General features: G+C 46.7%; 1 protein-coding gene and 1 pseudogene across 10 annotated transcripts in view; one reads left to right on the top strand and one right to left on the bottom strand.

Annotated features, from left to right (window-relative positions):
• LOC136006178 (ubiquitin-associated protein 2-like) overlaps positions 1-23,243 on the top strand; it is a 165,418-nt gene that overhangs the window by 91,891 nt on the left and 50,284 nt on the right. The gene's annotated exons all lie outside the window — the stretch shown is intronic.
• LOC136006185 (interferon-like) lies at positions 10,674-12,573 on the bottom strand (annotated as a pseudogene).

The following is a 23,243-nucleotide window of genomic DNA, read 5'->3' on the forward strand; positions in this document are numbered from 1 at the left end:
GGCCTTGAATATCTCCAGTGTAGGAGACTCCACAACCCCCCTGGGCAACCTGTTCCAGTGCTCTGTCACTCTTACAGTAAAGAAGTTCTTCCTGATGTTAACGTGGAACTTCCTATGTTCCAGTTTACACCCATTGCCCCTTGTCCTCTCACTGCTTTGCATAATTTAACAGGTGCACGTTCATTCTGCAATTTCATAAGCCAATATCCAAGTAGTTCATACAGCGATAACTGCTCTGAAATAAAACCTTTAGCTTACTTTTTTTTTTAAGCTTCTTTAGATTTCAACTTGAAGAAGTCAGCAACCTTCTCCTAAACTGTTAAAGTCACAGAAACAATAAAGTCTGTTCTTTTTTTCAGTTCTTCCCAAAACAAATTAAGAGTCTCTTGCCTAACACAAACACACACTTTTGGCTCCATCAGAAGCCCTGGCTTTCTCCATGTTTTATCTTGAATTACTAGGTTCTGGACTTCCAGGGGTATGTATGAGAAAATACTGTATTTCATGTCTTTTAAAAGAGTGCTTCTAGACCAGTCGGTCTCACCTCTGTGCCTGGTAAAATCTTGGAGCACATTCTCCTGGAAGGCATGCTAAGGCACATGAAAAACAACAAGGTGCTTGGTGACAGCCAGCATGGCTTCACTAAGGGGAAGTCCTGCCTGACCAATTTGGTGGCCTTCTATGATGGGGCTACAGAACTGATGGACAAGGGTAAAGCAGTTGATGTCATCTACCTGGACTTGTGCAAAGCATTTGACACTGTCCCACACGACATCCTTCTCTCTGAATTGGAGAGATATCAATTTGCCAAGAAGGCAAATGGCATCTTAGGGTGCATTAGAAAGGGAGTGGTTAGTAGGTCAAGAGAGGTTCTCCTCCCCCTCTACTCAGCCTTGGTGAGGCCGCATCTGGAATATTGCGTCCAGTTCTGGGCCCCTCTGTTCAAGAAGGACAGGGAATTGCTGGAAGGAGTCCAGCGCAGAGCCACAAAGATGATTAAGGGAGTGGAACATCTCCCTTATGAGGAGAGGCTGAGGGAGCTGGGTCTCTTTAGCTTGGAGAAGGGGAGACTGATGGGTGACTTCATCAATGTTTACAAATATGTAAAGGGTAGGTGTCAGGATGATGGAGCTCGGCTTTTTTCAGTGATATCCAGTGATAGGACAAGGGGCAATGGGTGTAAACTGGAACATAGGAAGTTCCACGTTAACATCAGGAAGAACTTCTTTACTGTAAGAGTGACAGAGCACTGGAACAGGTTGCCCAGGGGGGTTGTGGAGTCTCCTACACTGGAGATATTCAAGGCCCGCCTGGACAAGTTCCTGTGTGATGTACTGTAGGTTACCCTGCTCTTGCGGGGGGGTTGGACTAGATGATCTTTTGAGGTCCCTTCCAACCCTTGGGATTCTGTGATTCTGTGAGACCTCATAGCAGCCTTTCAGTACCTGAAGGGGGCCTATAAGGGATGCTGAGGAGGGTCTCTTCGTCAGCGACTGTAGTGACAGGACAAGGGGTAACGGGTTAAATCTTAAACAGGGGAAGTTTAGATTGGATATAAGGAGGAAATTTTTTCCTGTTAGGGTGGTGAGGCACTGGAATCAGCTGCCCAGGGGGGTTGTGAGTGCTCCATCCCTGGCAGTGTTCAAGGCCAGGTTGGATGAAGCCTTGGGTGACATGGTTTAGTGGGTGGTGTCCCTGCCTATGGCAGGGGGGTTGGAACTAGATGATCTTGATGTCCTTTCCAACCCTAACTGTTCTTATGATTCTATGATTCTAATAGGAGCCAAATTCAGCCTAGTCAAAGCAATCTCTGCTGTGCCTTTCCTTCATATAATCATAGAATGGTTTGGGTTGTAAGGGACCTTTAAATGTCATCTAGTCCAACCTCCCAGCAGTGAGCAGCGACATCTTCAACTAGATCAGGGTGCTTAGAGCCCCATCCAACCTGAGTTTGAACACTTCCAGGAACGGGGCACAGAATCACAGAATCCCAAGGGTTGGAAGGGACCTCAAAAGATCATCTAGTCTCTGGGCAACTTGTTCCAGTGTTTCATGGAATTGCACGGAATAGTTTGGATTGGAAGAGACCTTAAAGCTCATCTAGTTCCAACCCCACTTCCAGAGGCAGGGACACCTTCCACCTTTTAGTTGAAAACCATTACCCCTTATCCTATTGCTATAGGTCCTATTAAAAAGTCTGTCCCCACCTTTCTTATAACCTCCCCTTATGTCTTGAAAGGCTGTAGTAAGGTATCCCTGAAGCCTTTCCTTCTCTAACTCAGCCTTTCCTCATAGGAGAGGTGTTCCATTCCTCTGATCATTTCTGTGGCCCTCCTCTGGACCCACTCCAACAGGTCCATGTCTTGTACTGAAGACTCCAGAGCTGAACATCAGTCAGTCTAAACTGGGATGGAAGTTGGAAAATGTTGAGGACACACAGGCTGAAGAGATGATTCTGATAAACTATGAATAAACCCTGGTAGAGGTTTTTGAAGAAGTTGAGGAAAGCTCATCTTTGGGGAGGTGCCAAAGAGAAGAGTGGACAGGGCTGTGGGGCATGGGATCTGCACAGGCTTGTTTGGAGCAAGGCTTAGAGTAGGTGTTGAGTGAAGGTCACTTCCCCCCACCACAAAGGCTTATTCCTGTGCCTCCAAGACAAGAGACTGTGGCAAGCTTTTTGCAACAGGTCTTTATTGTTTTGTCAAATAAATACTTGAATAAATACTTAAAAAGCCATGTCAAATAAAATAGAATAATTTATAAAAATAGACAAGTAGTCAGTGGAGGCTCAAAGTCCATGGCTGTTCTTGCAGGGGTTGTTGTCATCAGGGAAGGCGAAAGGATGGACGTGGGGATGGTGCAGTGGTCCAAAAGTGATGGTGGCAGCATGGGTGAGGCCACGCAGGTTGGTCAGGGTAGTTGGGCTATTTGTGCATGATGCAGGCAAGGTTGTGGAGGCTTTGGAAGCAGACACAAGATGCTAGGCAGACATGGCTGCCAGGTGGCTGGCTTTATGCGGTGCCGCATAAAAAGGCTTTCCCTTTATGTTTTTCTTATTTCAGTGAGTTTCTGACCATGGTTTTCAGTTTGGCTGGCGGTTGTGGTGATGTTGGGGAAGTGTGGTGGTGGGGTGGCCATGCTTGGAGAGGGTGGTGGTGTGTTGGGGGCAGGTTGGCCGTAGTGGTTCAGTGGAGGATGTGAAAGTGTTGGGGTAGTGACACATGGGGCAGTTTTGCTGCAGGTCTGTTTTTGTGGTTTCTCCTTTCTCACTGTCCTAGATTCAGCTGTAGCAGTTATTTTTCTCCTTAGTAGCTGGTGTAGTGCTGTGTTTCAGCTTTACTCTGAGAACAATGCTCATAACACACCAGTGTTTTAGTTGTTGCTAAGTAATGCTTACTCCAATCAAGGACTTTTCATTCTCTCATGCTCTGCTGGGACGGAGCAGAGACAGAACACCTGACCCAAACTAGCCAAAGGGGTATTCCATGCCACAGCACGTCATGCCCAGTATATAAACTGGGGGGAGTTACCCGGAAGGCTCAGGTTGCTGCTCAGGTTGGGCTGGTTATTGGTCGGTGGGTGGTGAGCAATTGTATTGTGCATCATTTGTGTTTATTGTTTGGGGTTTTTTTCCCTTCCATTTTAGTTTTATAATCTCTCCCCTTGTTATTTCCCTTATCATTATTACTGTTAGTAGTTGTAGTAGTAGTTTTGTATTATACTTCAGCTGTTGGACTGCTCTTATCTCAACCCATGGGATTCACATTCTTTTGATTCTCCTCCCCATCCTTCTGGGAACGGGGGGAAGAAAGAAAGGGGGGATTGATCGAGCAGCTGTGTGGTTCTGAGTTACTGGCTGGGCTTAAACCATGACAGAGACTGAAAAGTCCTTGATCAGGGTAAGCACTACTGAACAGCAACTAATATATTGATGTATTATCAGCATTGTTCTCAGCCTAAAGCCAAAACACAGCACTGTACCAGCTACTAGGAAGAAAAATAACTCTATCCCAACTGAAACCAGGACGGTGCCCAAGTCTCTTTATCTAATGTGCTAGTATGGGTTGTGGGTTGTCTTTGCATGTCAATACATATTTTCTTTTTACAATTTGGAAGAGTTGTAAAATGATGTATTTCTCTTGAAACTCAGCAGCTCTTTAAGTCCAGGTGCTATTTGAGTAGGTAGCTCTGGGTCTAAACTCCTGAGGACTGTTTTTTGATGAGGTTTTTATAGTCTCTTTTTTCTCCTTTCCTTTCTTTGAACCTCATCATGATGGTGGATAAGAAGTCTTTTCTAAGCTCTTATTTATTGAATGAAGTAGACACAGTGTAATGGATGGGAACCTAGCTGAGAGCTGATTCCCTCTTGTGACTGAAAGACATAACAAATTATGTTTTTTGTCAAGGTGTATTTGGTAGAGTATACATATTTTTATGTTCATCATGACTGTCTGAAAGAGTAAGGAAAACATAGGTGTGCAGCTGTTCTGTGACCTTCATATACTTGGCCACACCAGGGCACCTGGCCAGTGCTCTCAGCGTGGACAATGAGATCATGAGAAACTGCACGGCCCCATGAGTAACGAATTAGAGATCTGGCATAAAGCTGGTTGTTTTTCTAAGGGTATAAAGGCAGGACCCTCTTGTAGCCGAATCTGAAGCCTCATCTATGGGTGGACACACCACATAGGAATTTTCCCAATTACCTAAGAGTCCTGGCATTGGTTGCAAGCTGGAAGTGTGGGCTTGGATGATGATTCAGTGGTAATTGGTGATGTATTTCTTCTTGATCTCTGTTCTCTCTATGCAGTAATGATTTGATACATTGCTAGTTTTCCTCTGTGCTATACATATATATATATGATTTGCTTTATTGTACTTATTGTATGTATATATATACTCGATTTGTGTTAGTGTGCTTATTCGCTTTAGTGTGCTTATTCGCTTTAGTGTGCTTGTTTAATAAACTGTGCATATTATACAGCTAGTGTCTGGTCATTTTGTTGCTTATCCTGCGTGGCAGCAGAACACACAACCAGAAATATTTTTGTATAGGGTGATTTTTGCTATTTTTGCCAGTTGAGGATTTTTTAATGATTTCTGTCTTGTGCTGTGTGGAGGAAAAGGTCCTCTACAATCAGTTCCCTAGGCTCATTAGAAATGAACCACAGGGTGGCATGCCACTGTTGGAGTCCAGATCCACAGAGCAACTTAAACGCATCTGTGCCAATGACTGCAGCATGGGCAACAAACAGGAGGAGCTGGAAGCCATTGTGCAGCAGGGAAATCATGACATAATGGCCATCATAGAAACGTGGTGGAACGATTTGCATGATTGGAGTGCTGCAATGGATGGCTACAGGCTCTTCAGAAGGGATAGACAAGGAAAGAGAGGTAGTGGGGTTGCATTGTATGTCAGGGAGTGCATTGACTGCCTTGAACTCAGTGTTCTGAGTGAGAAGGCTGAATGTTTGTGTGTGAAGATCAGGGGGAGGGCAACCAAGCAGATATCCTGGTAGGAGTCTGTTATAGACCACCTAGCCAGGATGAAGCTACAGATGAAGTGTTCTTCAAACAACTGGGAGAGGTTTTCACGATCACTTGCCCTTGTTATAGTGGGGGATTTAAACCTGCCAGATGTCTGCTGGAAGTACAATACAGCAAAGAAGAAACAATCCAGGAGGTTCTTCCCCATAATCCAGGAAGAAATGGTTAGTGACCTCCTGCTCCACTTAGATGTATAAACATCTATGGGGCTGGATGGGTTACACCCAAGAGTGCTGAAGGAGCTGGCAGAAGAGCTTGCCAGGCCACTCTCTATCAGCAGGTCTAGTGGGCAGGTTCCAGAGTATTGGAGTTTGGCCTGTCTACAAAAATGGCAGGAAGGAAGACCCCAGAAACTACAGGACTGTCAGCCTGACCTCAGTGATGGGGAAGGTCATGGAGCAGATCATACTGAGTGAGATCACAGAGCACGTGAGGGAAATTCAGGGCATCAGGCCCTGTCAGTATGGGTTCATGAAGGGCAGGTTCTGCTTGACCAACCTGATCTTCTACCATCAGGTGACCCGTCTGCTTGATGAGGGAAAGGCTGTGGACATTGTCTATTTGGACTTCAGTAAAGCATTTGACACTGTCTCCCACAGCATTCTTCTGGAAAAACTGGCTGCTCATGGCCTGGATAGGTGTATTATTTGCTGGGTTGAAAACTGTCTGGATGGCTGAGCCCAAAAAAGTGGTGGTAAATGGTGTCACATCTAAGTTGGTGACTGGCCACTAGTGGTGTCCCTCAGGCTCGGTATTAGGGTCAATGTTGTTTAATATCTTCATTGATGATCTGGATGAGGGGATTGAATGCACCCTTAGTAAATTTGCAAATGACACCAAGTTGGGTGGGAGTGTTGATCTGCTGGAGGGTAGGAAAGCTCTGCAGAGGGATCTGGACAGGCTGGATAGATGGGCTGTGGCCAGTGGTATGAGGTTCAAGAAGATAAAGGGCCAGGCCCTACACATGGGCCACAACAACCCCATGCAATGTTACAGGCTTGGGGAAGAGTAGCTGGAAAGCCTCTCAGAGGGAAAGGACCTGTGGGTGCTGGTTGACAGCCAGCTGAACATGAGCCAGTTTGTGCCCAGGTGGCCAAGGCAGACAATGGCATCTTGGCCTATATCAGAAACAGTGTGGCCAGCAGGGCCAGGGAAGTGATCATCTGTGGGAATCGCCGGGAGACGAGCTCATCAGATGATGACTGACAAGTCTCATTTATTGCTAAGCAGATGGATACTTATATACCTTGCTTGCATGTTTATAGTTTGGTTACAGAGAGATCATTGGCTTATAGCTTTTACATGTTACAAGATCATTGATTTATAGCTTCTACATTTTTGCAGCTACACCGTGCACCCCCCCACCATCCTCCTTCTCATGCACTTATCACTTAGTGGCCTTGGCTGTGATTGGTCATAGTATGTTGCTGTTTGCCGGTGTCCTTCATTTCCTCATTATCTGGCGTGAGAGGTTTGCACCATGTTCTACACAGATGTCTTGTTTCAGCTCGTTGATGGGAGCGTGACCTTTTGACCTTTTTCGACAAGCCAATCCTCCACAATCATCCCCCTCTACTTGGCACTTGTGAGGCTGCACCTTGAGTATTATGTTCAGTTCTGGACCCCTCACTACAAGAGAGATACTGATTTGTTGGAGCGTGTTCAGAAAAGGGCAACAAAGCTGGTGAAGGGTCTGGAGCACAAGTCTGATGAGGAATGGCTGAGGGAACTAGGGTAGTTTAATTTTGATTTGGAGAAAACTCCAGGAACAAACTTGCCAACAAAGTTTTCAAGTTGACAAGCAGGTATTCTTTATTGCGGCGCCAGGACACATGGGGGATAGCTCCTCCTAACATGTGTCCCCGTATTGCTACACAAGCCATCCTTATATAGTCCCTGGGCATACGTACATATTCATGAGGCTACGTATGGATTACATTCTTTTCCAGAATGTTCCCCACATGGGTACAGAATTGTGGTGGTGGTCTCTGAGGGTTGTTTACTTCTTCCAACAATCTTCATCACTTCTGGCAGCCTCTGAAGCACGTGCAGTAGATGCTTATACCAGCTTAATTGGTTTTTTAGCACCAGAGACATAATAATCCTCCTGTCCTCCTACTTATCAGTTAGTTTAACTGCAGCCCATCCTGGACACCTGCCGTTCCAAGATACTCCTTATCCTTGCGTCCTGTTCTTGTAGCTTGTTTTTCTTACATTCATTTTGTACTAAGGTCATAGGGCCTAAAACTATGTCAACTATAATGGTTTATCTTATACAAGAATTCTCAGTATGTTCTCTAGCTGTATCTTTTGGGGTTTTTTTCTGTGTATCATGCACCTCAGTAATTTTCCATTGCTACTGTTACAAAGCCATCAAACTTAACGTTACTTAAAACTGATTCTAAGGGTTTATATATTCCATTTTGTGATTTTGTGCCCCCCCTTGTCTCAATTTGGAGAAGAGAAGGCTCGGGGGGACCTTATCGCTCTCTGCAACTACCTAACAGGAGGATGGAGGGAGGAGGTGGCTGGTCTCTTCTCCCTATGATAGGACAAGAGGTAATGGCCTCAAGCTGTGCCAGGGGAGGTTTAGATTGGATATTAGGAGCAATTTCTTCACTGAGAGCGTGGTCAGGTATTGGAACAGGCTTCCCAGGGAAGTGGTGGAATCACTGTCCCTGGAAGTGCTGAAAAATCGTGTAGATGAGGCCCTTAGTGACATGGTTTATTGGTGGACTTAGTAGTGCTGGGGTAAAGGTTGGACTTGATGGTCTTAAAGGTCTTTTCCAACCTAGTTGATGCTATTCTATGGTTCTGTGATTTTTTTCTATTTCCGGTGTTTGCCTGGTGAAATACTTGCAGTTTATGTTATGCTATCATACTAATGGAATTTCTCAGTCATGTGCCTGCGTGCCCTCTGTCATGGTTTATCTCAAAGAAGGGTTGAGATAAGAACAGTTCAGTAACTAAGGTATAACAAAACCACTGCTACTACCACCGATAATAATAATGATAAGGGAAATAATAAGGGGAGAGCATAAAATTGCTCACCACCCACCAACTGATACCCAGCCTGACTCGAGCAGCGATCTGGGCCTTCCAAGTAACTTCCCTCAGTTTATATAGTGGGCATAACATGCTGTGGTATGGAATACCCCTTTGGCTAGTTTGGGTCAGGTGTTCTGTCTCTGCTTCCTCCAAATTTCCCCTCCTTGCTGGCAGAGCATGAGACTTAGAAAGTCCTTGATCAGAGTGCATGTTACTTAGAAACAACTGAAACCATCGGTGTTATCAGCGTTGTTCCCAGCCTGAAAGTCAAAAGCACAGCACTATACCAGCTACTAAAGGAGAAAAAATGACTGCTACTGCTGAACCCAGGGCACCCTCTCAGTGCATCATTTCTTTCAATTTTTAAGGTTCTTTTTCAGTGGTCTGTGTTGCGTTGGAGGTCCTGAGTGCAATCTGGTGTTGGTGGTGAGTGGTGTCAGAGAAAGTTGCTTGAGGGCCTTGTTCAGTGATGGTTTTGCGTATGTCTCTGGGAATGGACATCCCATTACCTCCCTTATCCCTCTGTCCTGGGTTCAGCAGTAGCAGTCATTTTTCTCCTTAGTAGCTGGTGCAGCGCTCTGTTTTCACTTTTGGCCTGGGAACAGAGCTGATAACACAAACGTTTTAATCTGACCAAGGACTTTCTGAGCCTCATGCTCTGCCAGGGATGAGGGGAGGCCGGGAGGAAGCAGAGACAGGACACCTGACCCAAGCTAGCCAAAGAGGTATTCCACACCACAGCACGTCATGCCCAGGATATAACTGAGAGTTACCCGGAAGGGTACAGGCTCTCTTCGGGGGTGTCGAACTCATTTGGCGAGTGGTATTGTATTCTCTTCCCTTGTTGTTTTCTCTTATTATTATCATTGGTGGTAGCAGTAGTGATTTGTGTTATACCTTAGTTACTGGGCTGTTCTTATCTCAACCTTTTGGGAGTTGCATTCTTTTCGATTCTCCTCTCCGTCCCACCGGGAGTAGGGGGAGGGCAAGAACGGGGGGAGTGAGAGAGTGACTGCGTGATTTATGGCTTTGTTTAAACCACGACACCCTCTTATGGTGGTGTATTGCCCTCATAATAAATAGTCTGTGTATGTTCTCTTTCATGTTTGAATTCCCTGTGTTCCAACTTCTGTCGTTACCTCTCCTCCTCTCTGTTTTTATGTCTGAGGAGGGTTTGCTTTCTTCAGCCACCTCAGAGAAGACAGAGTCAATGGGCTTGCCCCTGCTTGGCATCACCGGGTATTTCTGGTTAGAAGAATATCAGGAGGACCTGGAAGTTGCATCTTGAGGAGTTTTGCTGTATACCCAAATATATTTGGTCCCACTTGTTTTCTTTCTCTCCAGTTGTCCCCATTTGTGTTTGCATGGAGCAGTGTCCTTGCAGTGATGGGGTGGTGTGACTGAGCATGGAGAACAACCTCTTTGTCCTGTGCAGGAGGCCAGTGTTGCTGAACTTTTGTGTTGTCTTGCTCAAGCTTTCCTGGGGAGGGTGAAGCACCCAGGGCAGACATTTTTGAAGTGGTGGTTGGAGGGTGAAGGAACAGCTGGTGGTGAGTGGGCAGTTTCCTTAATGGGGAATTCTGTGCTGGTTGGTTTGGACCATGTTGGGTGGTGGTGTTTAGGGGATGTGTTGGAGTGAAGAAGGGCTAGGCCAATGTGCTTTATGTAGTGAGGCAGGTTGTTGTGGCTACTGGTGTGCGAGCATAGGCAGGAGCATCCTGGGCCAGTTGTGGTGGTTGTAGGAGAGCAATAATTAGTCCTGGGTATCTCCTATGTTTTTTTTGTGGCTCTTTGTTGTTTCTTGGGTGGGGTTGGTAGCACTGGGTTGCTGTTCCTTGTCCAAATCTCTGCTGGCCTTGTTGGGTCCCCTCCTGTGATAAATAGTTGTTGATGTGAGAGTCCCATAGTGTCCGTGGGGACTTGCACTCAGTCAGGGGAGGCTGCAGTCCGGATGGGCTAGATAACGCTGTGGGTAATAAATAATAACCCTCTTCCTGTCACCTTATGGCTGTCAATTGCTGTGCTGCACATTCATTGCCTCCTTTCTTTCCAGGGAAGGTGTGGTCATGATGTGCAGGCTATGGTGTAGGTGTGTGGAATGTGCCACAGCCTGGCCCCAGCTTTGTTGTGGTCATGCTCATTTCTCTCTCAGCACAGGCTCCTGGCTGGAAAAACTGTGAGCCATGCTGAGCAATCCTAGCCCAGGCTGCAGCTGCCTCCACTTCATCTGGCTGCCAATGTTGCCTGGGGATGGCCATTTGGTGTGGGTGGGTTTGGTGGAGGGCAGGAACAGCTTGGCTCTTCATCTGTTGTGTGAGCATGTCCACACATTGGAAGCAGATGTGAGCTTTGAGGCAGATATGATCCCAGGTTCAGGGCCTGAGGTGGTGGGCACAGAGGAAGTGCTGAGTGTGCCCAAAGTATTTGTTGATCCTGAACAGTAGGTTGTGGAGCCCTTGGCCTTTGAAGAGCATGCCATTGGCTGGCATGCACTGCTCCAGGTGGTGGACGTAACACTGGAGGTTGTTGAGGAGGTCGTGCCTTGCTTGGGCATTCCAGTGGTGGAGGGTGCTGTGGCTCCTAAGGTTGGCAAAGAGGTGCTGAAGGATGTGGAGGCTGGTGGTGGTGGCTTGCTGCAGGTGGTTGGTGTGGAGGAGGGTGTCAGGGAAGGGGAAGGGTGCCTGCTTGTGGTAGCAGAGCTGTGGCAGGTGGGCAGCCATGACCTGGAAGAGCTAGAGGCTGTGCCAGGGGAAGATGGCATCACAGGGGTGCAGGTGGTGGCAGGTGAGGGCTGTGGCAAGAGCTGTCAGGAGCAGGAGCGCCGGGAGGTGGTGGGGGTGGTGCTGTGCTGCAGGTGAGGCTGTGGGGTTGTGAGTGCAGCCTGGTCAGGCTTGGTGGTGGTGTGGGTGGGCATTGTGCTTGGGGTGCTGCTGGGTTGCAGCTTTATGTGGTACCACAGCTTTCCTTTCAGCATGCTCTAGACAGACTTTCCATTTGCATTTTCAGTTTTGTTTTCCATTTTACTTTCTCCTGAGGGCTTTTGTTGTTGTCACGTTAAGGAGGTCTTTACCCCCTGTAAGGTGGAAAATTTCACTCCCCTCACTCATAACCTTGACTGGTCTATTAATGTCCCAGGATAGGTGAGACCTTTGAGCCCAATTAGACTGTCAGAGCCCTCTGCAGGTGCTCCACTGGACAGCACACTATATTGGAGGGTGATTCGACTGTCCTATTCAGGGTACATGCCAACATATTCACACATCAAGTTAAAAATCTTAAGTTAATTTTAAGACAATTTTAAGTCTCTTTTAAGTCTCCAGAAGCTCATGATGCAAAAGGTTAACCGATGTACAGGGGGGTAGGTTAAGCTGCTTGCCTGACAATGTTACTGCTTGTTCATGCTTATTGTACTCGCAATGTACAAGGGGGGTAGGTTAAGCCACTTGCTTGACAATGTTACTACTCGTTCATGCTTATCGTACTCGCCGTATATGCTAAAACAAGATATAAGGACATAGCTATTGTTAAGAGGTAGGGACCATGACTTGATTCCCATCCTTTGGACGCCTAGGCCGGCTGAAATTGGCTCTGCGCTTTGGACAATGACCAAGCCTCCAGGGAACATACGTAACGACTAGAGGTGACAAGTTCAGGCTTGAGGAAGACTCGTTTACTTCATCTTGAGACCCTTGCCCACGACCACTAGGAGGCACTGCGCAGGCGCAAAGGACTTCTTAGCTCATTATAATACGAAGCGGGAATAGGACACGAATACGTATAGGCATGTTGTGCAATCTCATGCATATGTATAACTTTAGAGAATAAATGTAAGAGGGAAACAACGCTGAGGTGCGCATGCCTTTGGAGGAGCTATCCCCCATGCGCCTCAAGCGCTAAATAAAGCATACCTACTTTACAACTTTAATGAGTTGTGGAGTCTATCAGCGTATCAATTTGTTAACCTACCCCCTTGTACATTGCGAGTACGATAAGCATGAACGAGCAGTAGCACTGTCAGGCAAGCGGCTTAACCTACCCCCCTGTACATCGGTTAACCCTTTGCACACAAAATAGATCTAAGCAGAGAAATTTTATTATAGAATTTTTCGATAGCTTAAGGTCCAAAGATTGCTGTTGACAGTTGCTAGCTGTGAGAACAAGTGTGAAAATAATGAAGCCAGCTAAAATCAATCATTAAATGCACATATAGTTCTTACCCAATAGGCATCCCTATGGAGGGAGAAGACAGGTTCAGCCTGTCAGCTGATCCCAGCAGTTGCAATGAAGTCTTCTCTCATCACCCCCTCCCCTTAATTTCACATATTTATATGATTTAATTCAAATTAATGATTCCCTGTAACCCTATGGAGTTTGACTATTCGATGGTCGAATTTGAGATCCCCAGGACAGTGAGAAGAGCGTGTAGAAAGCTCACTGACCTGGACTTCAAAAGAGCAGACTTTGGCCTCTTCAGGAGCCTGCTTAGTAAGGTTCCATGGGATATAGCCCTGGAGGGCAGGGGGGCCCAAGACTCTTGGCTGATATTCAAGGATCACCTGCTACAAGCTCAGGAGTGCTGCATCCCAACTAGAAGGAAGTGTGGCAGGAGGGCCAGGAGACCTCCTTGGATGGGTAAGGAGCTGCTGAGGAAAATTCAAAGGAAAAAAGAGGCTTATAAAAAATGGAAGCAAGGACAGGTGGCCTGGGTAGAGTACAGGGATGTTGTCCAGGAAGCTAGGGACCAGGTTAGGAAAGCTAAGGCCCAGTTAGAATTAAACTTGGCTAGGGATGTTAAGGATAACAGGAAGGGATTCTACAGGTACGTAGCAAACAAAAAACAGACTAGGGACAACATAGGCCCCCTGAGGAAGCTCTCGGGAGAACTGTCTACCCTGGATTTGGAGAAGGCTGAGGTTCTGAATGACTTCTTTGCCTCCGTCTTCACTGGCAAAGGCTCTGACTGCACCACCCAAGTCTTAGAAGGTAGATGCAGGGACTGTGAGAATGACGACCTTGGGCCCACTGTAGGAGAGGATCTGGTTCGAGACCATCTTAAAAATCTGAACGTGCACAAGTCCAGAGGACCTGATGTCATCTACCTGGAATTGTGCAAAGCGTTTGACACTGTCCCACACGACATCCTTCTCTCTAAATTGGAGAGATATCAATTTGATGGATGGACCACTCGGTGGATAAAGAACTGGCTGGATGGCCGCACACAAAGAGTTGTGGTCAATGGCTCGATATCCGGCTGGAGACCGGTAACGAGTGGTGTCCCTCAGGGATCGGTGTTGGGGCCGGTCTTGTTTTGCATCTTCATTGCTGACATGGACAGTGGGATTGAGTGTGCCCTCAGCAAGTTTGCCAATGACACCAAGCTGTGTGGTCCGGTTGATATGCTGGATGGAAGGGATGCCATCCAGAGGGACCTTGACACGCTTGTGAGATGGGCTGATGCCAACCTTATGAAGTTCAACCACGACAAGTGCAAGGTCCTACACCTGGGTCGGAGCAATCCCAGGCACAGCTACAGACTGGGCAAAGAAGAGATTCAGAGCGGCCCTGCAGAGAAGGACTTGGGGGTGCTGGTCGATGAGAAAATGAACATGAGCCGGCAGTGTGCGCTTGCAGCCCAGCTGAGGTGAGTAGCTTGAGAGAGGACGCCTGTAACACCAGAGCGGAGAGGGGAGAGATCAGCGGAGAGGGGAGAGATCAGCGTCCAGGAGCCTCACCTCAGAGCGACAAGAGCCACTGAGGAGGGAGCCTCAAGTCCTCAACAGGACTTGCCCAGGACTCGGAAGCTCAGCTCCCGCGAGGGGCTGACTCACAGGGGGCGGAGCCAGGAGGAGTGGCACCAGCTGGGAGTGGCTAAAAAACCTTCCCTGGGAGCGCGGCGACCAGAGCCGGCAAACAGAGAGCGTCGAGGCAGTTTGCGCGGCAGTTCGCGCGGGCAGGCGAGCGGGCAGGGGAGCGGGCAGGGAAGCGTTCCAACCGCCTCATCGAGAGGACTTGCCTGGAGTACAGGAGGGGGAAGGAGTGCTGAGAGACGTAGACGGATTGATTGACCAGATAGATCATGGTTACAACACGATCGAAAGCTGTAGTGAGTACTAATGTGGGTATCCAGACTGAGCCTTCCTGCAGACATGCAGCTGTGCAGGTCTCTGGCTGCAGCGAATGCCTGAGCCTGGCACTTGTATTGGAGGGAGCCAGTGACACTGCTTGTGTTCGCTGTGAGCAAATAAATGACCTGCTCAGGCAGGTGGCTGAACTGAGGGAGGATGTTGAAAGGTTGAGAGCCATTAGAGAGTGTGAAAGTGAAATAGATTGGTGGAACCACACCCTAAGGCAAGGGCAGAGGGAAGTGGTTCAACAAGTGATGGATCCCCTTCCCTCCTACCATCAGACAGAAGGAGAGAGCTTAATGGACAAGGATGGATGGAGGGAGGTTCCTCCTCGGAGAGGTAAGCGAAAACCCTCAAAATCCCATCCTCCCTCCCATTTGCCCTTGAATAACAGGTACGAGGTCTTGGAAATTCAGGGCCAGGTGAATGGAGATGGTGAGGCAAATCTATCTAGTGAGTCACCCAGGGCTAGTCACTCACCCACACACCTCAGAACTTCCCCAACCAAGAAGAAAAGAAGAGTAATTGTGGTGGGTGACTCCCTTCTGAGGGGAACAGAAGGGCCCATTTGTCGACCGGATCCACCCCACAGGGAGGTCTGCTGCCTGCCTGGGGCTCGGATTAGAGATGTTAAAAAGAAACTCTCTGAACTGGTGCAGCCGTCTGACTACTATCCGCTGCTGGTTTTTCAGGTTGGCAGTGACGAAATTATTACGAGGAACGTAAGGGCAATGAAGAGAGACTTCAGGGCCCTGGGACGGCTGGTTAAAGGGTCTGGAGCGCAAGTGGTGTTTGCCTCCATACCTGTTGCAAGCGAGGGTGAAGGGATATATAAGAAGACTCTGCAGGTTAATGTATGGCTACGTGACTAGTGTCAAAGGCAGGGGTTTGGGTTTTTCAGTCACGGGCTGCTGTATGGGACACCTGGTTTGCTGGTGACAGGCGGGATACACCAGTCCCAGAGAAGAAAAAGGGTTTTGGGGCAGGAGTTAGCAGGGCTTATTGACAGGGCTTTAAACTAGTTAGGAAGGGGGGAGGGGATTTAACTCGGCCTGTTGGGGACAAGCCCAAGAGGAACATGCTAGGGATTGAAGGATGGCGGGCTAAGGAGGACTATCAATCTCTTGTTTCACTTGTGGGAAAGGATAGCTCTTTAGACCCTGTCCCCCAGGGGAAAAAGGGTACTAGGACTGGCTCCCTGAAATGCCTGTACACCAATGCACGCAGCATGGGGAACAAACAGGAGGAGTTAGAAGTCTGTGTGCGGGCTAAAGGTTATGATCTAGTGGCAATTACAGAGACATGGTGGGACAGTTCACATGACTGGAATGTGGTCATGGATGGCTATGTCCTTTTTAGGAAAGATAGGTCAGCGAAGCGAGGTGGTGGAGTTGCTCTTTACGTGAGAGAGCAACTAGAATGTATTGAGTTCTGTCCGGGGTCGGATGAGGAGCAAGTGGAATGTCTGTGGGTACGAATCAAGGGGCAGACTGGCACGGGTGATACAGTTGTGGGGGTCTATTACAGACCTCCTGATCAGGACGAAGGAGTTGATGAGGCTTTCTACAGGCAACTGGAAGTAGCCTCGCGACTACATGCCTTAGTCGTCGTGGGGGACTTTAATTACCCCGATATTTGCTGGAAGACTCACACAGCCAGTCATTCACAGTCTAGGAGGTTCCTCGAGTGCATTGATGATAATTTCTTAATGCAAATGGTGGACGTACCAACTAGGAGAGCAGCGCTGCTAGATTTAGTACTCGCCAACAAGGAGGGTTTGGTCGAAGTGGTGACGGTCAATGGCAGCCTTGGCTGCAGTGACCATGAGATGGTGGAGTTTAGGATCCTGTGTGGGAGGAATAGAATACCTAGCAAAGCCACAGTTCTGGATTTCCGAAGGGCCAACTTTGGCCTCTTCAGTCAACTGCTAAGGGAAGTCTCATGGGAAAGTGTACTAGGCGGTAAAGGGGCTCAAGATAGTTGGTTAGCATTCAAGGACCGCTTCTTCCAAGCTCAGGATCGGAGCGTCCCAATGAGTAGGAAGTCAAGTAAGGGATCTAGGAGACCGGCGTGGTTAAACAAGGAGCTGCTGGGCAAACTCAAGTGGAAAAGGAGAATCTATGGATTATGGAAGGAGGGGCTGGCCGCTTGGGAGGAATATAGGACAGTTGTTAGAGGATGTAAGGAGGCAATTAGGACAGCTAAGGCCTCCTTGGAACTCAATCTTGCTAGTCGGGTTAAAGACAATAGAAAGGGCTTCTTCAAATACATAGCAAATAAAACTAACGCAAGAGGCAATATAGGCCCACTGCTGAATGAAGTGGGTGCCCTGGAGACAGAGGATATAAAGAAGGCAGAGGTGCTGAATGCCTTCTTTGCCTCTGTCTTTACTCCTGCAGACTCCCCCCGAGGGCCTTGGATTTCTATAGCCCCAGAAGGAGTCAGGACAAAGGAGGAGTTTGCTTTGGTAGATGAGGATTGGGTTAGGGATCAGCTATGCAATCTGGACATCTGTAAATCGATGGGTCCGGATGGAATGCACCCACGGGTCCTGAGGGAGCTGGCGGAGGTCATTGCTAGGCCACTTTCCATCATCTTTGGTAAGTCGTGGGAAACGGGCGAGGTGCCTGAGGATTGGCGGATGGCAAAGGTCACACCAGTCTATAAGAAGGGCAAGAAGGAGGACCCGGGTAATTATAGGCTGGTCAGCCTTACCTCCATCCCTGGAAAGGTGATGGAACAACTTATTCTTGACTCCATCACTAGGCATATCAAGGATGAGGGGGTCATTAAGAACAGCCAACATGGTTTTATGAGGGGGAAGTCATGTATGACCAACCTTATAGCCTTCTATGAGGAAGTGACTAGGTGGAGGGATGATGGTAGAGCGGTAGATGTGGTTTTTCTTGATTTCAGTAAGGCATTTGATACTGTCTCCCACAGCATCCTCATAGATAAGCTAAGGAAGTGTGGGCTTGACAATCAAGTAGTGAGGTGGATCGAGAACTGGTTGAAAGGAAGAAGGCAGAGAGTTGTGGTCAATGGCGCAGAATCTAGCTGGAGGTCTGTGACTAGTGGAGTCCCTCAGGGGTCGGCGCTGGGACCGGTGCTGTTTAATATTTTCATCAATGACCTGGATGAGGGAACTGAGTGCACCCTCAGCAAGTTTGCTGATGACACAAAACTGGGAGGAGTGGCTGACACACCAGAGGACTGTGCTGCCATTCAGCGTGACCTGGACAGGCTGGAGAGTTGGGCGGGGAGAAACTTGATGAAATTTAACAAGGGCAAGTGTAGAGTCTTGCATCTGGGGAAGAACAACCCCATGTACCAGTACAGGTTGGGGGTTGACCTGCTGGAAAGTAGCGAAGGGGAAAGGGACCTGGGGGTCCTGGTGGATAGGAGGATGACCATGAGCCAGCAATGTGCTCTTGTGGCCAAGAAGGCAAATGGCATCTTAGGGTGCATTAGAAAGGGAGTGGTTAGTAGGTCAAGAGAGGTTCTCCTCCCCCTCTACTCAGCCTTGGTGAGGCCGCATCTGGAATATTGCGTCCAGTTCTGGGCCCCTCTGTTCAAGAAGGACAGGGAATTGCTTGAAGGAGTCCAGCGCAGAGCCACAAAGATGATTAAGGGAGTGGAACATCTCCCTTATGAGGAGAGGCTGAGGGAGCTGGGTCTCTTTAGCTTGGAGAAGAGGAGACTGAGGGGTGACCTCATCAGTCTTTACAAATATGTAAAGGGTAGGTGTCAGGATGATGGAGCTAGGCTTTTTTCAGTGATATCCAGTGATAGGACAAGGGGCAATGGGTGTAAACTGGAACATAGGAAGTTCCACGTTAACATCAGGAAGAACTTCTTTACTGTAAGAGTGACAGAGCACTGGAACAGGTTGCCCAGGGGGTTTGTGGAGTCTCCTACACTGGAGATATTCAAGGCCCGCCTGGACAAGTTCCTGTGTGATGTACTGTAGGTTACCCTGCTCTTGCAGGGGGGTTGGACTAGATGATCTTTTGAGGTCCCTTCCAACCCTTGGGATTCTGTGATTCTGTGATTCTGTGAAAAGGAGCGTGACCAGCAGGTCAAAGGAGGTGATCCTGCCCCTCTACTCTGCTCTTGTGAGACCTCACCTTGAGTATTGTGTGCAGTTCTGGTGTCCTCAACATAAAAAGGACATGGAACTGCTGGAACAAGTTCAGAGGAGGCCACGAGGATGATCAGGGGACTGGAGCACCTCCCATATGAGGACAGGCTGAAGAAGTTGGGGCTGTTCAGCCGGGAGAAGAGAAGGCTGTGTGGGGACCTAATAGCAGCCTTCCAGTATCTGAAGGGGGCCTATAGGGATGCTGGGGAGGGACTCTTAGTCAGGGACTGTAGTGACAGGACAAGGGGTAACAGGTTAAAACTTAAACAGGGGAAGTTTAGATTGCATATAAGGAGGAAATTCTTTCCTGTTAGTGTGGTGAGACACTGGAATCGGTTGCCCAGGGAGGTTGTGAGTGCTCCATCCCTGGCGGTGTTTAAGGCCAGGTTGGATGAAGCCTTGGGTGGGATGGTTTAGTGAGAGGTGTCCCCGCCTATGGCAGGGGGGTTGGAACTAGATGATCTTGAGGTCCTTTCCAGCCCTAACTATTCTATGATTCTATGATTCTATGATTCTATGACTATATAGGTAAACACCTGTGGAACTTGAGTGTGTACCTATGGAGCTTGAAGGGCTCTAGTCATACATATTTTGTTAAGAATTGGTGTGAAATTCTTTCACTTTGCAATCCTTGTTTGGCAACTGCTGTGTGGTTTATCAGTACATGGTGTCTTATTCTCCCTGCAGGAGCAGGAACATTAACAGCTTGGCCATGGTGCCTTCACTCCGCTCCACCCTCCATTCAGTTTATCTCAGCATATGCCAAGGTCGCAGGGTTGCCTGAGGAACTATCATAGGATTGATTCTGTGCATGTTAGCCACATTCCATCCTGGATGTAAATAATTAATTTCCTTTATATAGTAACATAACTTTGAGTATTTGGGGGGATTATTCCACATAATCCACCCCGTGACTATAGTCACTCAAGCTACATAATATTTAGTCCGATTTAGGAACACCTTGTGCATATATACTCAATGGAGGAAGTCAATAAATCAGTCCCTTTACAGTAATCCAGATTCTAATATACAATGCAGTCATTAGAATAAAGAGCAAAACAGTTAATGTCAATAGAGTAACAACAGGGTGAAGCATTCTGTCGAGAATTCCTGTAGGTGAACATCCAAGAAGAGTTTCCCACCACTGGTGTTCTGCACCTCTCTTGACTCATTCCGACATGTGATGTATTTCTTCTGCAACATGATGGTCAGTAATTTGTCTTTTGTCCAATATCTCAAGCTTGCTTCAGCAGTTGTTTCAGGTCTTCATGTAGCAGCAATTTTCATGTTAAGGTTAGATTCATCCCAATGGGGGTAGGTAGTAGGTCTTGAATTAGCAGATAGACCTCATTAATTAATAAGACAGGACAGGAGCTGAGTAAGTGAAATCACATCCTATAACCTCAACAAAATTACAAGCATAAATATTTGAGTCATTATCTGTATCCACAGTAACATTATCTATGTGTATAAAGTCACAAAGAGTTCTCATGCAAGCATATCCTTTGCCAATATATACAAGTACAGTTTCAGAGATTTAATTGGTGTGATAAACACATAAATGTATTGGCTTTCACAAATCATAGGTGTGGCTACGTGGATATAACTGTATGAGTTCACAATAACAGAAACAAAGCTTGCTAAGTACACAAGATTAGACAACAAGTTGAAAATGGCCAGAACTCTTGAGCAAAATGGAGTCACATAGCAAAATAATTTGTAAAGGTAAAAGAAAGAAGGGGGGGGGGGGGGCTTGATATAAGAAAAGCTAGTGCCTGGAAAACATAGAGTTAAAGTACTTTTTAACTTAACTTAGGTTGTAGAAAGAGAACAATGTGTTGTAAGTGTGGAATGTAGTGGCCCCACTAAACATGAGTTAATTGTTTCACACTAGTCTTCTAAAGTACCTTTAGCTTTAAAGAACAATGTTTGTGTTATAAGTCTGTGGTGAGATAACAGGATTTAGTGGCCCCACTAAACATGAATGAGTTAGTTCACACCATCCTTCTACTTATCAGTTAGTTTAGAGACAGAGCCTCCCAAACATCTGCTAGCTTGGGATACTCCTTGTCTGCCCGTCCTGCAATAAATTTTGCAGGAAGGTCACACTGTTCTAAATCTTTGCTATTTATCAGAAGAATTACAGATATGGCTGGTTTCAGCTAGTTCTGTGATTACTGGGGCATCCAAATGTGCCAGAGGTGAAAAGTACAGTGAGGAAGACTGCTTACTTCATCTTGAAGACCCCTACTCACAAGAGGAAGTCTGCTTACTTCATCCTCAAGACCCCTGCCCACAATCACCGTAGAGCAGTGTGCAGATGCCAAGAGGAGGAGACTTATGATAATAAGTTCATGGAGCTAGTTATAATATTCCCTGCCTATATGCAGGAATTATGAATATGTATGTGACTAATGCAATAGTGAAAGTATGTAAACCTGTAACAAATACTAATCACTTGCGCCTCTGGCTACGGTCATGTGCCCAGCGCTGTTGTTTTTGCTTTATTGACTTTGTCCCTCAATAAAACCTTGTTATCTTGTTTAGAGGAGTGAGTTTGTATTTCACATTGGGATATATTTCAAAATTACAAATGTTCTGTTCAGTGTCAAGGCAAATGGCTTGACCTTTGATGGTGTTACTCTCACAAATAAACTCTTGTTCTTTTCCATGACTGTGTTTAGGGTGTGTAGGGAGCATGGCTCCTGTGCTGTTATGGCTCAGTGGGGGATGCGAAAGCCTTGCAGCAGAGGCTTTTGGGGAAGCTGTGTTGGGAATGCGTTTTGGGGTTTCTGTTTTGTGTTGCTTGTGAATTGGCTTGCTTAGTTTTTATTTTCAAGTTTCTCTGCCTACCAACTTCTATTTTTCATGCTCTGATATTATTTGTATATATGAGTTAATGCATGTTTTCCTTTGTTTCTTATTGACAAATATTTTTAGGTTTTTAGTTTGTCGGTCTCCCCCCCCTCCCCCCAACCTTTTCCCGTAACACCTGCAGCCTTGATGGTGAGTTTTTCCTCTCTCTGCAAATATCTTGCAGAATGGTTTGGGGGGCATCTGTCATCCCCCTCACTCTCTGAGTTATTTGTCCTCTGTGTGTTGATCTTTATAAATAAATGTTTAAATGTTGTGAAGGATTTTTCATCAACTAGTTATGCAATGATTGTCATTTCTAGATTTTGTTTTGAATGTCTTGTAGAAATTAGGCAACATTAGGTGTGTGTGAATCAGGAGCTGATGGGAATGCTCATCTTTGACAACCTGGTCCATTCACATTTAGAAAGTGAAAATGGGCAGAGTCCCAAGTGCAAGTTGTCGCTGCTTCCTGGGAAGCTTCCAGCCGTAAGAGGTACCAGTGGCTGCTGATACAGTGAGAATGGGGGTTTCCCCTGAGGTTTGGGGGGGGTGATGTCTTTTTTTTTCTTTTTTTAAATTTAACTTAATTTCTTAATGTGCATGTTGATGCTGTAAATTGTCACTCTTGTTTTTTGTTTGGTGTTTTTTTGTTTTGTTCATTTTTGTGTGAATTACATTGGGTTATGCAGTCTTTTCTGTTAGTTTGTTGCAGGCTGCCTGTGTAGTAGAGAACTTACAGATGTCTTAACTGGTGTGCGTAGTACCTAGTGAGCTGCTTGGTAGAGCTTAAATCTATTATGTCAGATCATTTACCATTTTTCAGTCCTTTTCTGTCTCACCTTTTGAGTCTATTCCTGATATATCAGTTTTGGCTTTAGGCACCTTCTACTGCATGCTTTCTGTAGGTCAGGAAATACCCATATTGTCTGAAGAGCAGAGTATCTCTTTGGATGTTTTCCTATGGGTGGACATGAAATGCAAAGATAGCTGTCTTGCAATCATATATTCTAATGATTTTTTTGTTTCGAATGTGTGTATGCACAGGTGTGTGGGATAGGTATATGCAGTGCTGATGTGGTTTTCCCTCACCTGAAGGGCAGTGGGAATAATTGCAATCCTTAGACCCTATTCTCATGTGGATTTGGTTATATTTTGTCTGGCTTATATAGGGGAAAATGCTAGTGTGTCAATTCCCTTTCATATCCACTGAAGCCTGTTCAGATCTCTCTCCAAATCTGCTTTTTGTGCCATTTTCCTCAGAAGCAGATGTGAGTGCTGCTTTTGAGTAACCTACAAAGACTTTTAATAGGAATTTGGATGTGTTTTGTTAAGTGATTCATGCTGGAGTTGATGAGGGGGAATTACCTGGGAAGGAAAGGATAATGAAATATGGCATCGTTTCAAGTTACAGAAAGCACCTGTGATACTAGATCTTTGTCAGATAAGTTCATGTTCAGTGATGGAGGTTTAGGTGTAGGAGACAGGGGTGCTGCACAGAAATCATAGAATGGCTTGGGTTGGAAAGG

This window comes from Lathamus discolor (genome assembly GCF_037157495.1).
Source record: "Lathamus discolor isolate bLatDis1 chromosome W unlocalized genomic scaffold, bLatDis1.hap1 SUPER_W_unloc_1, whole genome shotgun sequence".
NCBI classification, from domain to species: domain Eukaryota; kingdom Metazoa; phylum Chordata; class Aves; order Psittaciformes; family Psittacidae; genus Lathamus; species Lathamus discolor.